Here is a 14,814-nt window from a genome sequence, read left to right as displayed (position 1 = left end):
TTCTTTAATATTTGTTTGAATGGGCTACACCCAATTTTAAGTTTCGCGTTGATAATTGAATTGACACGAAACCAACGTGAGCCAATTTGAATATTCATGTTATTTGGATCGACATGAAAGAAAGTTTTACCTATAGAAGTATAGTGTTGCAAAAGTAAAAAAATACTTAAAAAAAGAGCATTATAATAGCAAGAGGAATAATTAAAGTCAATAAGCCTAGACGATTGATTAGAAGTGGCTAAAATGACACAAAAGAGAATATTGATTTTATTCCTAATTATTGATAGACTTCATTAAAAACTATAAACTAAATATTAGTGCTAACTCTATTATATTTTTATATGATAAAACGTCCACAAAATAAGTATATAAAAATATTTAAAAATTCGTGAAAATCTCTTCCAATATTCCTAATTTTACTAAAAAATTAGTCTATTCCATAAAATATTAAGAAAATATTGACTTTTATTCTTTCTGTTTCATTTTTTATTGAGCAGAGATCAAGCCTTCTTTACTTTTATCTTTTTTTAGGGTAATATTTGAGTGGTGTCTTCATCATCTACGTTAATTGTGACATCAAGGTGGACTTGGATTTCTCATGCTATTATCTTTCCTTGAGCTCATTTATCTTTTATCTTCTCCTCTAACTTTACAAGTAATTTGAATGAGAACAAATTTTAATGAAAATAAATGTTAATTTCACATATATGATAATTTTTCTGTGTTTCTAATTCATTATTTAAGTTAAGTTAGTACTGACATATATTTTTCTTTGCAATGAATTCTTGTATTGTGCACCTAATAAAAGTTTCTACTGTGTCAAACAGTGTTACCTTTGCAATGTCCTAAGTCATCAGAGATTCTATAACATTTTTTATTTGGACACTCGTTATTAACATCTATATCCACCTTCTTGTTGTGGCATTTGCAAGCGTAAAGTCACAACTCAAGTCTACTATAACTGATAGTTATTTTTGCCTTGAATGTGCAATAGCATATTTGTATATTGGTAAACTTTTTTCTTAAGTTATGATAACTAAGTATCATATGTATATATTTTGTCCACTACAGTGATTTCCTACCTTTTGTCTGGTTTGTTAAGTAAGTATTATGTGGATATCTTTTGTCAATTATAGTGATTTTCTTCCTCTTGTCTGGTTTTTTATATCTCATAATATAGTTGATCAATAGCCTCACGTTAGTTGCTATTGCAATGTCATCTATATTTAATTATATAATAAGTTTATGACTCCTTTAGTATTTGAAGAATAAAATATAAAATTTTATAAGACTTATTTAATTATATAATAAGTTTATGACTCCTTTAGTATTTGAAGAATAAAATATAAAATTTTATAAGACTTACTAATATTTCTTGTATCTTCTATGAAATTTGAAGAATAAAATATAAAATTTTATAAGACTTACTAATATTTCTTGTATCTTCTATGAAAAATACTTATTGATTGGAAAAAAGTTATTTAATACGTTCTCCAATGGGAAACCAGTTGGCGCTTCTTTGATAAATATGTCTCTTGTTAATATCAATTCAAGTGATTTATGTAAGTTTATGAATTTTGGGTTAATTTCGTTCACTTTTCCATTTAAAATAAAAACAGTTAGATCCTTTTGAAGGATATCTCTGAACCTTTTAATAGTTTCTTCATACGTAACCCATTGTAATTTTTTACACTGTGAATATTATTAACATCAGAGAATATTTTTTTACCCTGTGAATATTGCTAACATCAGAGAATAATGTTTATAAAATATAATCAATTAATGCTAAGCTATTATATTATAGTCTTTTATTAATTTTAAGTGATTTAGTCTTCTATCAATTAATCCTACTATAAGTGTTAGAATAACCGACATGTATATTTTGTAAAAAAAATTCAAAGTGGTGCTAGTATCCATCGGAGGAGAAATAATATTTGGGTAGGCTAATCTCTTCTTGACCAAGCCGTATCACCAATCTCAAGGAGAGTAGAAAAATCCCTAAATATTTACTCCTTAGATACATATTAGTATCACTTTGTTTGTAGAAAAATTTGTGAGGTGCATGTTTCCAGAAATTTACTTCTTTCAGTTAATTATTCTTATTAAAAGAAACCCATGATTAGTAGAAAGCAAAGAATTAAATAGACATTAGAAATCAAATACAGAGAGATGTTGATTTTATTATCTTTCTAATGTATTACAAAATTTAAGAGAAAGAAGATGGGATCTTGGGTCTCCAAACAATGTTCTGGAGCCCTCCTCCCTTTCAATATGAAAAATGTAGAGGACCTTGTCGTTGTTGTTTTAAACTCCAAGTCTCCCTTTTTTACAATATTTCTGCCTTTTCTCTATCTTTTTGTCGTTCTTTTGTTATCCTCTCTCCTGAATGACAAATGAGGTCTCAATTTATAGGAAGACAAGGGGAAATTATCGCCGGGTGTTTGAAAGGGATTGGTGAGGGAGTTATTATAACTTCCTTATTGAAACTTTATTATCAAGATTGTTGCATTCATTTATCATAACAAATATTTCCTTTTCCTTTCACTTCTCATTTATCTATCAGCTTATCTCTTTTTTATTTCTCAAAATAGGTGTTATGTGGAGCCTATATACATTCAAGCTAAAATTAGGTATGTAGGGTGAGTATCCTCGAGTTAGATTTTATTGTTAAGGCTTTGATCACATGATAACACCAATATATTGAAATTGACATGCACCCTCAAGTTTACGAATTTGGTTAATATGAAGGGGTGAGGCATGTGTTTTCGTATTGGATTAATAGAGGGTACATGTACTCTCAAACTTACATGAGGTGCTGTCATCCTCACATTGGTTTTGATTTATATGAGCTACTATCCTTCACATTGGTTTTGATCTATATGAGGTGCTATCATCCTCATAATAGGTTTCATTGATAGGACTTATTGAGCTCATCAAATTTGACAACTACAAGGGGAAGACGTGCCTCTCTGAATTAATTAATATAGAAAGCCTACCTTCAAGTTAACTTGTATATGAGATGTAGGTATCATCAAATTAATTTCACTTTTAAAGCTTATCGAAAGATATTAAACCCTTTATACATTGTCATGAATTTTTTTGTGAGTCTACAACTACTTCTGTATTTTTGATACTCCAACTTAAAAGTAAAATTATATACAATTACTTTTATTTAGATAATAATATTAAATTTTAATCTATCAATATATTTTTCAAATTTCATGATTTTTTATAATTTTAAACTATTGAGGGTGTTTCTACAATTTTTTGAAACTTTGAGAGTGTTAATTGTAAATATTAACATTTAGGGGGCTACTACTAATTTCTAGATTTTATGTTTGTTGTTTTATGTTTTGAAAAGTCAGGATGTTTTGTGTAATTTTGAACTATTGAGGGTGTTTTGTGTAATTTTTAAAACTTTTTAGTTTTTTTGACTATAATTCATGTATTATCTTTCTCTATCATCCTCGAGGCTTAATTGATGCAACAAAGAGCTTTTTACGATGGAGAAATGAGAATCTAGGTTCAAGTTTGATGATTGTTATAGCTTTTCAAGTGGTGGAAAATATCTCTAATCATTGGCAGACAAGTGACTCATATTATGCATAATCAAAGTCAACGTCTCAAGATAATCAAAGGTCCAACTCGGTCGACTCGACACGCTGACATCTTGCCAGGACAACTCGAAAGGCGTCACATGTCGACGACCCAAAAGGCGTCACACGTCGACGGCCCGAAAAGCGTTACGTGTCGTCTCCTGACTGAGTCGACTGCTTAATCACTCCACTCGGTAGACTCATCGGCTGACACCTTGCGAGGGTGACTCAAAAGGTGGTACTTCTCGACCATCTGACGAGTAGAAAGGCGACAAAATGCCTCGACCCCCCTCTTGTGCACTGATGACAAATCACCTTGCAATAGATGCCATTAAATGCATTATGGGTGACATCATTCCTCTGCCCTCATAATATTTATGACACATCGGACCACGTTGGCATCGCACACCCCCATCACTTTGCATTAAACACTGAAGTGACCTCTCATCCACTCATCGGTTGACACCTGTAAAGTTGAGGCTAACGTGGCCGTCATCCCGTACTCGACCAAAATTACCCTTCTACCCTCCTGCCCTATTATAAAAAGAGGTAATATTTTCAATTACAAGGTAAACTTTGACTACTACTCTCTGAGCTTAAGAACTATTGTAGTTCCTTTTACTTCTCCAGTCAAGCAGATCACTGACTTGATCATCGGAGGAACAAATGGGGAATTAGACCCCACCCTCTTACGATTTGTTACTTGTGCAGTGAAGAATAACTTGCTCAAGAATTAGACATTCGGAGAGTTAGATGACCTCCTTTAACTCAATCAACCCCTTATTTGACTGTGTGATTTCATACATCAACAATGGTGTCATGGTGTTCCCACTTGCCGAATTATAATTCTTTGACAAATGAATGGACCGACGTACTTTCTGAATTAACGCCCCAATCAAATTAGTGGCCCGAGCTAAAAAGAGATTCTGACTTAGCCGACTAGACGAGTCGATATTCCTCCATGTTGACTCGAAAAGCGATACTAGTCGGCCCTCTTGTCGAAGACGACTCACCTGGAGTCCACTCGACCATTCGACTAATGCCTCATGAGGACGACTCGAAAGACATTACTTCTCAATGAAGCTAGAGGATAACTTCTGCTTCGAGCTTATCCTCACTGACAACATGTCCACATTGCATTTAATGCTTAACAGGTGTAGGCGTTAAAAATTGCATATAGGTTTCCGCACGCAGCTTGAGGCTGTTTTCTTCGAAAGTTGCATTCATTATTGATTTTATTATAACTTTAGTAGTTTATAATGAATTCAAATAACAAAAGTAAAAAAATTACAACTCTCTTGAAAATAAACACAAGATTCGTTTATCGCCTCTTGCTTGCGTGGGTTCTTGGTCGGTGACGGGGACGTCAATATCCATGGACCACCAGATGATCAGATCAGATCCGAAGCTTCGTCGATTCGCGAAGGAATCAAAAAGCTGAAGCACTTATCTCGGCAATAGCGAGATAATTGCTCTTCTTAAAATCACCGCAACAGGGATATCTTAAGGGACGAACACGGGAACTGCAGATCTAATGAACTCTTCTTTCCTGCGTTGAAGAACTCGATCAATCTCCTCCTCTGTTCTGAAATTCGTGCACCTTTAGTCTTCAGTCCGGCAGGGCTTCGCCAACGCTCGAGAATTCCAGATCTGAAAAAATGAAGGCCCTGGAGCTGTATTTATAGGTTTTAGGACCTCTGTTTTTGGATAAGAATGGTTGATTCCCTCTTATCTTCAGTTGAAACCACTTAACCACATTATCAGATCAGTTGGAACAAATCCAGACGGTTAACAATCGAAAAACAGCTCTAAACTGTCAAAAATAGCTTTTCGGGTCTGCGGACACCCGTGGGAGTCTCGGCCAAGCTTGGGCCGAGACACCATGTGGTGTCTCGGCCATGCCTTGGCCGAGACACCATTTGGTGTCTTGGCCAAACTTTTGGCCTGGACCTTGTTTTGCGGTTCTAACTGTTTCCACCGTATCTTTATCATCCGAACTCGGAATTACGTGGTTCAAGATGCGTTGGAAAGCTAATGAGGAGATCTATAAGCTCCCATGGTTGAATTACATGTGGAATAAATGGGATATGAGGGGAGATTCTCCTTTCGTAAGCGACGCGGGGCTCCCGATCAGCTCGTGTTTCCGACGCGGGGCTCCCACTGTGGTCGCCAGCTTGTTTTCTTCGAAAGTTGCCTTCATTATTGATTTCATTATAACTTTAGTCGTTTACAAACAATTCAAATAACAAAAATAAAAAAATTACAACTCACTTGAAAATAAACAGAAGATTCGTTTATTGCCTCTTGTTTGCGTGGGTTCTTGGCCGGTGACGGGGACGTCAATATCCGTAGACCACCAGACGATCAGATTAGATCCGAAGCTTTGTCGATTCGTGAAGGAATCAAGAAGCTGAAACACTTATCTCAGCAACAGCGAGATAATTGCTCTTCTTAAAATCACCGCAACAGGGTAATCTTAAGGGACGAACACGGGAACTGCAGATCTAACGAACTCTTCTTTCCTGCACTGAAGAACTCAATCAATCTCCTCATCTGTTTTGAAATTCATGCACCTTCAGTCTTCAGTCCGGCAGGGCTTCGCCAACGCTCGAGAATTCCAGATCAGAAAAAATGAAGGCCCTGGGGTTATATTTATAGGCTTAGGGACCCCTGTTTTCAGATAAGAACGGTCGATTCCCTCTTATCCTCAGTTGTAACCACTTAACCACGTTCTTGGATAGATTCAGATCAGTTGGAACAAATCCAGGTGGTTAACGTCGAAAAACAGTTCAAAACAACAAAAAATAACATTCTGAGGGTTGCGGATACCCGTGGGTGTCTTGGCCTAAGTGTCTCGGCCTGGCCGAGACACCAGTGAGTATCTCGGGTATTTTAGCCCTAAATTTCTCATATTACCTCCAAATGACCTGATTCCAGATGCATTGAAAAGCTGACAAAGAGATCTACAACTTCCATGTTTTATATTTCTTCAGATTCAAATCGGATCATGGCTAAAATCATCATTCTTCTCTGAGACACCAACACTATCTTAGAATTCTGAGGTAGTTTGTACTATCTTTAGTATTTTAGCTTTATCTTTCTCATATGATCTCCAAATGACCTGATCCAAGATGAATTAGAAAGTTAACAAGGAGATATACAACTTTAATGTTTTGAGTTTCTTCAGATTCTAATCAAATCATGGTCAAAATCGCTCTACAAGGTCTGAGACACCTTTGGGTGTCTCGGCTTGGCCGAGCACTAATGGGTGTCTCGGCCAAACCAAGACACCTTGGGGTGTCTCGACCAAACCAAGACACCTTTGGGTGTCTCAGGTTGGCCGAGACACCAAAGGGTGTCTGGAATTTGGCTCAAGGCTCGGTCTGTGCGTTCCGTCCGTTTCTGCTGTATTTTCTTCGTTCAAACTCGGAATCGTGCGATCCAAGATGCGTCAGAAAGACGATGAGGAGATCTACGAGCTTCCATGATTGAATCATATGTGGAGTAAATGGGACACGAGGGATGCTTCGTCTTTTGTAAGTGACGCATAGCTCCCGATCCATTCGTGTTTCCGTTATTCCAAAATTTCGTTGCTTCACATGGTCCGTCGACTCACTTCATGTGTTTGTCATCGTCAAATGAGCTTCTATGACTCAAATAGCAACGTTCATCGTCTTCTCTCTATCTCGAGTCGCGTGCGGGGACCTAAAGGCAATTTTTGATGCCTACAGAGACAGAGAGAAAATGATGAACGTTATTATCCAAGTCAAAGAGGTTTATCTGATACTGACAAGTGTATGAAGTGAGTCGATGAAACGTACGGGTCAATGGAACGATAACATACATAAAACAGCAGAACAAGGCAAGTTCGGTGAAGTCGGAAGGTACAAAACGCCTTGGAATGACCCGCATGGGCGGATCACCCTAAGGTGACCCGCGCAAGTGCAGGTCACCCTAAGGTGACGCGCACAGGGCCGCGTCACCCTAAGGTGACTCGCACCCGAAACCTCCAAAACATGTTTTTAACTATTTTCTTGGGATTTGTTCATTTTAGAGCCTCCCAACTACTTGGATATTATCCTTAAATGTGGATAGGCTGTTGTTAACTAAAGATAATGCTAAACCCTTAGTTCTTATCCAAAAACACTACAGCCGAAGCCTATAAATACAAGCCTAGGGCCCCTATTCACGGGATCTGAAATTCTATCAAAGAAGGCGAGCTACTATCGGTTTAGAGAGTACAATCCATGAATTTTAGAGGAGGGCTAGCAGATCTTGGTGAATTCTGGCATAAAGAAGGAATTGTTCGAAAGATCCGAGGTCCGTGCCAGCATACCTTGAGATCAAACTTGGTTTTGATCTTGAGAAGAGTAGTAATCTCGCTTGGTCAAGATTATTTACTTCTGCGATTGTTTCCTTTATGAAGCAAGAGCATTGAACTTCCATTCTGTCAACAGGATCTGATTCGGGATGGTCCATGGATAAACCCCGGCACAGGCAAAGATCTCACGCAAACAACAGGCGATAAACATCTGTCGTGTGTGTTTGAAGAGAGTTGTAATTTTTATTTTATTTGTGTAAGTGAGTAGTCTTATAAAAAGATTAACTCTTTTGAATTTATTATAATCAATAAACAATTATAACAGATTCTATAAATAAACTAACTTTTACCCCAAACACGTTAGCAACCACAATGAGAGCCAACAGCCTCGCTGTCGAGGCTGTCGTGTCGTAACTGTTGATCAAGATCCCTGTTAAAGAAGAGGTCGAGTACGAGTTTGACCACCTGAAGTATGAGGAGTATCTGTCTTCCTCCTCCAAATCCTCCTCCCCTCGCAAGAGCATGAAGATCTTCTCCTTAAGGAAGGTCCGCTGGTCTTCAGAACTGAAGACCCAAGATGATGACCTTCGCCCCGTTGCTGCTGCAGTTGCATCTTACAACGCTCCTCCGACGTCTAAGAAAGCTGGATCTTCAGATCGAAACTCCTCAATCAAGGAGATAGCCGCTGGAGTCACGCCAACTCTATCAAAGAGGGCTCGTCAAAGGCAACAACAAACCTCACGCGTCAGCTCGCTAAGGCTTTGGAGCCGGTCGATAAGATCCGCTATGAGGCGGATCTGAAATTTAGAAAACGACAAGCATTCCAGCAACGAGTAAATGACCACTCCTCCAAACCATCAAAGTAGTCAACTACTAAGAAAAATCCTGACTTCACGGAGTTTGTTGGAACTCAGTGTAGTCGATTACTAAGAGTTATAGTCGACTACAGAGACAGTTTCTAGACATTTCAAGTTTGAATTTATGACTGTTTATTGCCGTTTTTATCTGTTTATTTGGGTTAAAAACTTGTCTTTTCAAGGGCTATAAATAGGTTCTATGTTCAAAAATTATCATCCATTATTTTCCACTTGTAAGATTCATATATTGTGCAAATTAATTCTCAAGTTTCCAGGTTTCAGTTCTAAGTTTCAGAAAAAGAGAGTTTCAAAATATTGTCTTTGTTCCCATCATTTTTAGAGATTATTTAGGCAATATCCAGAGAATCAAAAAGATTCATAAGCCACTGATACACGTTCACATCCACATCAAGCCTTATAGGATTGGATTTGTGTTCTTGCTACAAGGAAGATTACTCTCGGTTTTGATAGGGTTAATCTCTTGGTCTAGAGATCGGTATGCAATTGGCATGATCTTATCAATTGAGGATGCAATTTGCATGATCTTACAAATTGGTCATGTTTGCTTTTGATTTTGTAAGGTTTTAAAATCATAGTGGAAATCTCAAGCGGGATTTGCTTGGGGACTATATGTACACCGGGGAGGTGGAACCTGTATAAAAGCTCGTGTTTGTTATTGTGATTTTCTGTGATTTATGCTATCTTTCTTGCAATTTATAATCTACTTTGCATAATTTTTAAAAGAACACTATTCACTCCCCTCTAGTGTTTTAGTGTATATTAGATCAGATCCTACAATTTTCTTTTGAAATTAGAGCATGGAAATTATGAGATATTTCGTCATGTGCTCTAAATATAAAAATTACTTTTTTCTTTGATGCAAGGTTCCTATCAAATCTTGCCCCAAACGATATGAATAAAAAATGCTATTATAACTTACTTGCCTAGGACAATTGTATTGTATATGACATATACAATAGTCTCGCGTATTTTCTGGTTTTGACTGCATAATACGTAAGAGTGTAGTCCCGTGTATTTTCTGACTTTAATTACTTTTGTAATTAATGTTTGCTAATTACATGAGACTATTAGTCCCGTGCATTTTAAAGATGATTTTTTATAAAATCGACCTCTTTTTTTGCCAGCCTTGATGATGTGGCAAAAAAAGAGGCCAATTTTGTTAATTATTATGTAAAACAGTCCATTTTGCTAATATTTTTAAAAAATAATCTTTTTAAAAATTCTCCTAAAATAAACTGTTAATTCAAAACATGAAATGGGCGAAAAAGATCTAAACATTTTGGTGATTAATTGACCCATAAATAGGGAAAAATAATAATTGAAATAAAAGTATATTTAAATTGAATCTAACAAGGTACTTCACAGAATGAAGCATGAAATGGATCCAAAGAAATTATTAAAAAAGAATTAAAGAAACTAATTTTAAAAAATATGAGATCGAGGGATAGAAGGAGAGAAGACCTCACCAACATGAATTTTATTTCTCTCCGAACATGACAGTGAAATTAGTGGAGAATGAGCGAGGAGAAAAGTGAACAGAATAGGTGACAAAGTGGGTGTACTTATATAAGTAGGTTATTAAGATATTTGTCCTGTAATCTTAAATACATACATATTCATCTCTAACATCTTTGTAATTGCTCATTTACAACGATATTACTATTTAGTATTAAATTAATTTTATTATATAAGATTATATGACCATTTTTAATAAATTATAAAATATATATATAGAAACATCGATGCTTATAGCCAGTAGTTGGGCTCCACAAAATAGGTTAACTTTACATTATAGTTTGTTATTGGTAATATTGTTGGCAATGTCATTACCTTTCCTCTTTATCTTATTATTCAGGCTTTTCTGATGTAAGTCCTCTTTTGCTAATCACTCAATTAACTATATTTAATTTTTATAATATCAGATGTTAGAATATTCTCTTCTGTTTAAAAAGTGTTGACATGATTTTCTTAAAAAATATAATATCAGATGTTAGAATATTCTCTTCTGTTTAAAAAGTGTTGACATGATTTTCTTAAAAAATATATACACATAGTAGCATTTAAAAAGTGTTGACATGATTTTCTTAAAAAATATATACACATAGTAGCAATAATATATACTTCAGTTCAACTCAAACATTGACTTGAAGCCATTTAGAGTAAGGTCATTTCTACGCTAGAATAGTGATATAGTGATTACATAATCCAAAAGTCAAAGAAGAAATTTCTACAAAGAAAAAGTAATTTAATATATCAAATTAACAACGAATTTATAAAATATACATGAACAATGCTGATAGCTATAGAAAGTAAGGTATATACATTCATGAAAATTTTGTAGTGAGTGACCAACTACATTCATCCTAATTTGAACCTAAATAATTATTATTTTAGTTACTAATTTGATACGCGTAACTATTGAATAAATATCAAGCAAAAAATAGGAATTGAGATTATACCGTCTTGTAGGTAAATAAATAAATATTATTAGAGCTCCTATTTATATTAAATTTAAAGTAATAATATAAATTATTAAGCGTCAAATATTAGTTCATGCGAAAAAGTAAAGTAATCTATGGTCTATATATTTATATAGTCAATCAATCAAGCGTATTAAAATTATGATGACAATGATCAAAATTATACGGTGTGTTCACATTAAATATAATTTATAAAAAATAGTACATCAAAGTCAACATCCTTTTAACCACTATATAGATTGTCTGAAAATTTTTGTGTGTATAAACTATATTGCCTAGGAATACCGATGTACACACTTAACTATGGCCTAATATATCTTAAGAATGACTTACTCTTTAATATCATGATTAATTGACGTATATATGCATTACACTAAAAACACAATGAAAATTTAGAAAACGACAAAAGAAACACCCTCAAAAGTTTAAAAAATTGAAAAAAAAACTTCATAAAATTTTGTAATTTATAAATACACAAAACTATTAAATATTACATTGAAATCAAGAAACTACAAAAAATCATTGAAAATTTTCAAACTTTGGAGGGGTAATTTGCGATATATTAAACTTTAATCATGTTTTTTTAATTCCAAATTTAATATATTTTTAATTAGGTATGTTCTTTTCAAAAATGTTATGGGTAATATTGCCCATAAAAAGTTTTTCCTAAACCTATACTTTTAAAGGGAGTATGATATTTTTTTTACAAAATTTTAATTTTTTAGGGGTTGTTAGTAATTTTGTACATTCATTTTAGTATCTATAGGTTAGAAATTATCATGGTGTTTTTTTGTAAATTATGAATATTAGGGGTTTTTTATAATTTTTTAAACTTATAGGTCTTTTCTACAGATTGTAAATTGTTTATAGAGTATTTATAATTCCTATGTCTTCAATTTACTATTGAGTTTAAAATTCTCAGGGTGTTTTTATAAAATTTAAATTTTGAGTGTTTGTTTGTAATTTTTCAAACTTTAAGGACATTTTCTATAATTATAAATTTTGTAGGGGATATTTATAACTCCTATATTTTCAATGTACTATTAGGTTAGAAATTATCAGGATTTTTTTAAATTTTATAAATTTGAGGGTTTTATTTTACAATTTGTAAAAAGGTTAGTGTGTTTATTATTAATTTCATAAAATTTTGGGGTTTGTTTGTGTTATTTGTAGGTTTTTAGTGTGTTTATAGGTTTAAAATTTTCAATGTACGTATTTTTTTCAAATGTTGAATTGTTAGGGGTATTTTTGCATTTTTTAAAACTTACAAGATATTTTCTCCAAAGTCAAAAACTTTTTGTTTTTAGCTAGCATATATTTTTCAGATTTCTCACTGAATTTAAATAAGTAAAATTTACAAATTTTAAGAAATTTTAATAAAATTTTAAATTTGAAGGGGTGTTTTTGCAATTTAAAAAAACTTGGAGGATATTTTTACAAAGTCTAAAAAATTTAGATACTGAGTAGCATATGTTTTTTAGATATCTTTGTGAATTGAAATAAGTAAAGGATTTGAATTATATCAAACGTATCTCCTTTATCCAATAACATGTTAAGTCTCATTATAAATAGGATAAATCATTTAATTACCAATTCAATGAAGATAGTATAATTAGAATAGATTAGGATAACAATGTAATAGTTAAAAAAAAATAAGGGTAATATTGACCATAAAAAGATTTTCCCGAACTCGTACTTTTAAATGGAGTATGATATGATGTATAATGTGATATGATATAAAGAAACAAACGATAAGATGAAGAGTTCTTTTTTCTTTATCTTTTTTGAGGTACCAAATTCAAATATCTAGATTGTCAAAATTTTAAATTTTTATCTGTTTTCTCTAGTAAATATAATTTTTGTATATTCTGAGATTTTCTATCATTAACATATGTAAATCAAATCTGAGCTTATATATGTATTAAGTAAGATAGGATTGGATTATTGAAGCTTATTTCTATTAATTAAAATTAATTAGGATAGGATACAATAATGAGATAATATCTTAAAGGGTCAAGGGTATTTTTGTCCATAGAAAGTTTTTTCCAAACTCCCTCTTTTAAAGGGAGTATGATATGATATGATATGATTGCCGCACTTATTTTAAAGATGGTTTACAAAAAAGAAAACTTTTTTATAGGACATCAACGAAACAACCCCCTAATTTAAGGCCCCTGTTTGACAAAGGGTTAAGGAAGAGGGATTAAGGAGAAGGCTTAACTTAGTTAATCTGTCGTGAATGGTTAAAATATGCTTTTTCTGTTTGGATTCGATAGTTAAATCAAGGAGTTAAGTCTTTTGTGTTTGGAAAATGAAGAAGGGCTAAGGAGATTAATCTTGTTATTTTAAAAAAAAATATCACTTTCGCCCTTACTGACAATTTATAAATAATTGCCTGTTCTGCTTGTTGGCATCCAATAATACCAATTCATAGTAATCAATAAGATATGAACATAAAACTTTGGGTTAAATTAAAATAATAGCAAGTATAGGCTAGTAGAAAGGGGAACTTATATGTTTTCAATTTTTAACATGAGCCATGATTGTCAAGCAGATTCTTAAAATAAGCATATGTTTTTATAACATAAGATGAGTAAGCTCAATTATTAAAATAAACTTATGTTTTTATTCAGTTGTTAGGCATTTGTTGTTTCACACATGGATGCAACATATATTATTGTGATGTAGTACCACATATTCTAGAAATTCTAGGTCTAGCAAGCTTGATAAATACCTCATAATAGATAATAATAATATAGAAATGACCACAAATTATATTTTGCTTGAGTCTAAAATGCTTTACCCAAACTTCCAACGTGAGCCTCAGTCTCATTTCTCGCGCTCCTCTCTCTCTCCTCGAAAAAACCCTAGAAATTAAGGCAAACAGAGAAGGAGAGAGTCGATCATGGCGAGATCCTCTGGTTCTTCTTCGTCGCTCTTCTCCTCCCTCCTCTACTTCGGCCTCTTCATCACTCCTCTATTCTTCCTCTCTACAAGTGAAGAAACCCCTTTCAGAGGTAATTTCTAAGGCCTTGATATGCTCCGATCTTTTCTATGGGTTGCATTGCGAATGATCTTTCAGTTGAAAAAAGGAGAGGGAAGTTTTTAGAGGGAAAATTTAGAGGAAAAGGAGTAGATGAAAACAATTTGGGGAGGTGAATTTTACCCTAATTCAGCTGTCTAGTCCCGCCAAATTTTCCCTCTACTTCTTTCCCTCTAAATTCCGCTGCCGAACTCCGCCGCCTACCCGCACCAGATCCAGATGAGATTTTCCCCCCTAAATTCCGCTGCCTACCGTCACGTGAGAAGGTGGAACAAACGTTGTTCCGCCTTCTTATGAGGAATAGTTAACCCGTGGTTTGACGAGATAAATAAGTTATTGGGCTTACGTGCATGTTTGTTAACTCTTTTATTATTTTTTTCTGTTTGGCAGGTCAATGAAAGATTAAAACCCCTTAGCCCCTCGTTTATCCCCAAACGCAGCCTAAGGCACTAAAACCGAAACAGAACAGCCTATTTAATGTAGCTCAGTCAAACGG

The sequence above is a fragment of the Asparagus officinalis genome, chromosome 1 (assembly GCF_001876935.1).
Source record: "Asparagus officinalis chromosome 1, Aspof.V1, whole genome shotgun sequence".
NCBI lineage: Eukaryota > Viridiplantae > Streptophyta > Magnoliopsida > Asparagales > Asparagaceae > Asparagus > Asparagus officinalis.
This window is presented reverse-complemented; position numbering follows the sequence as displayed.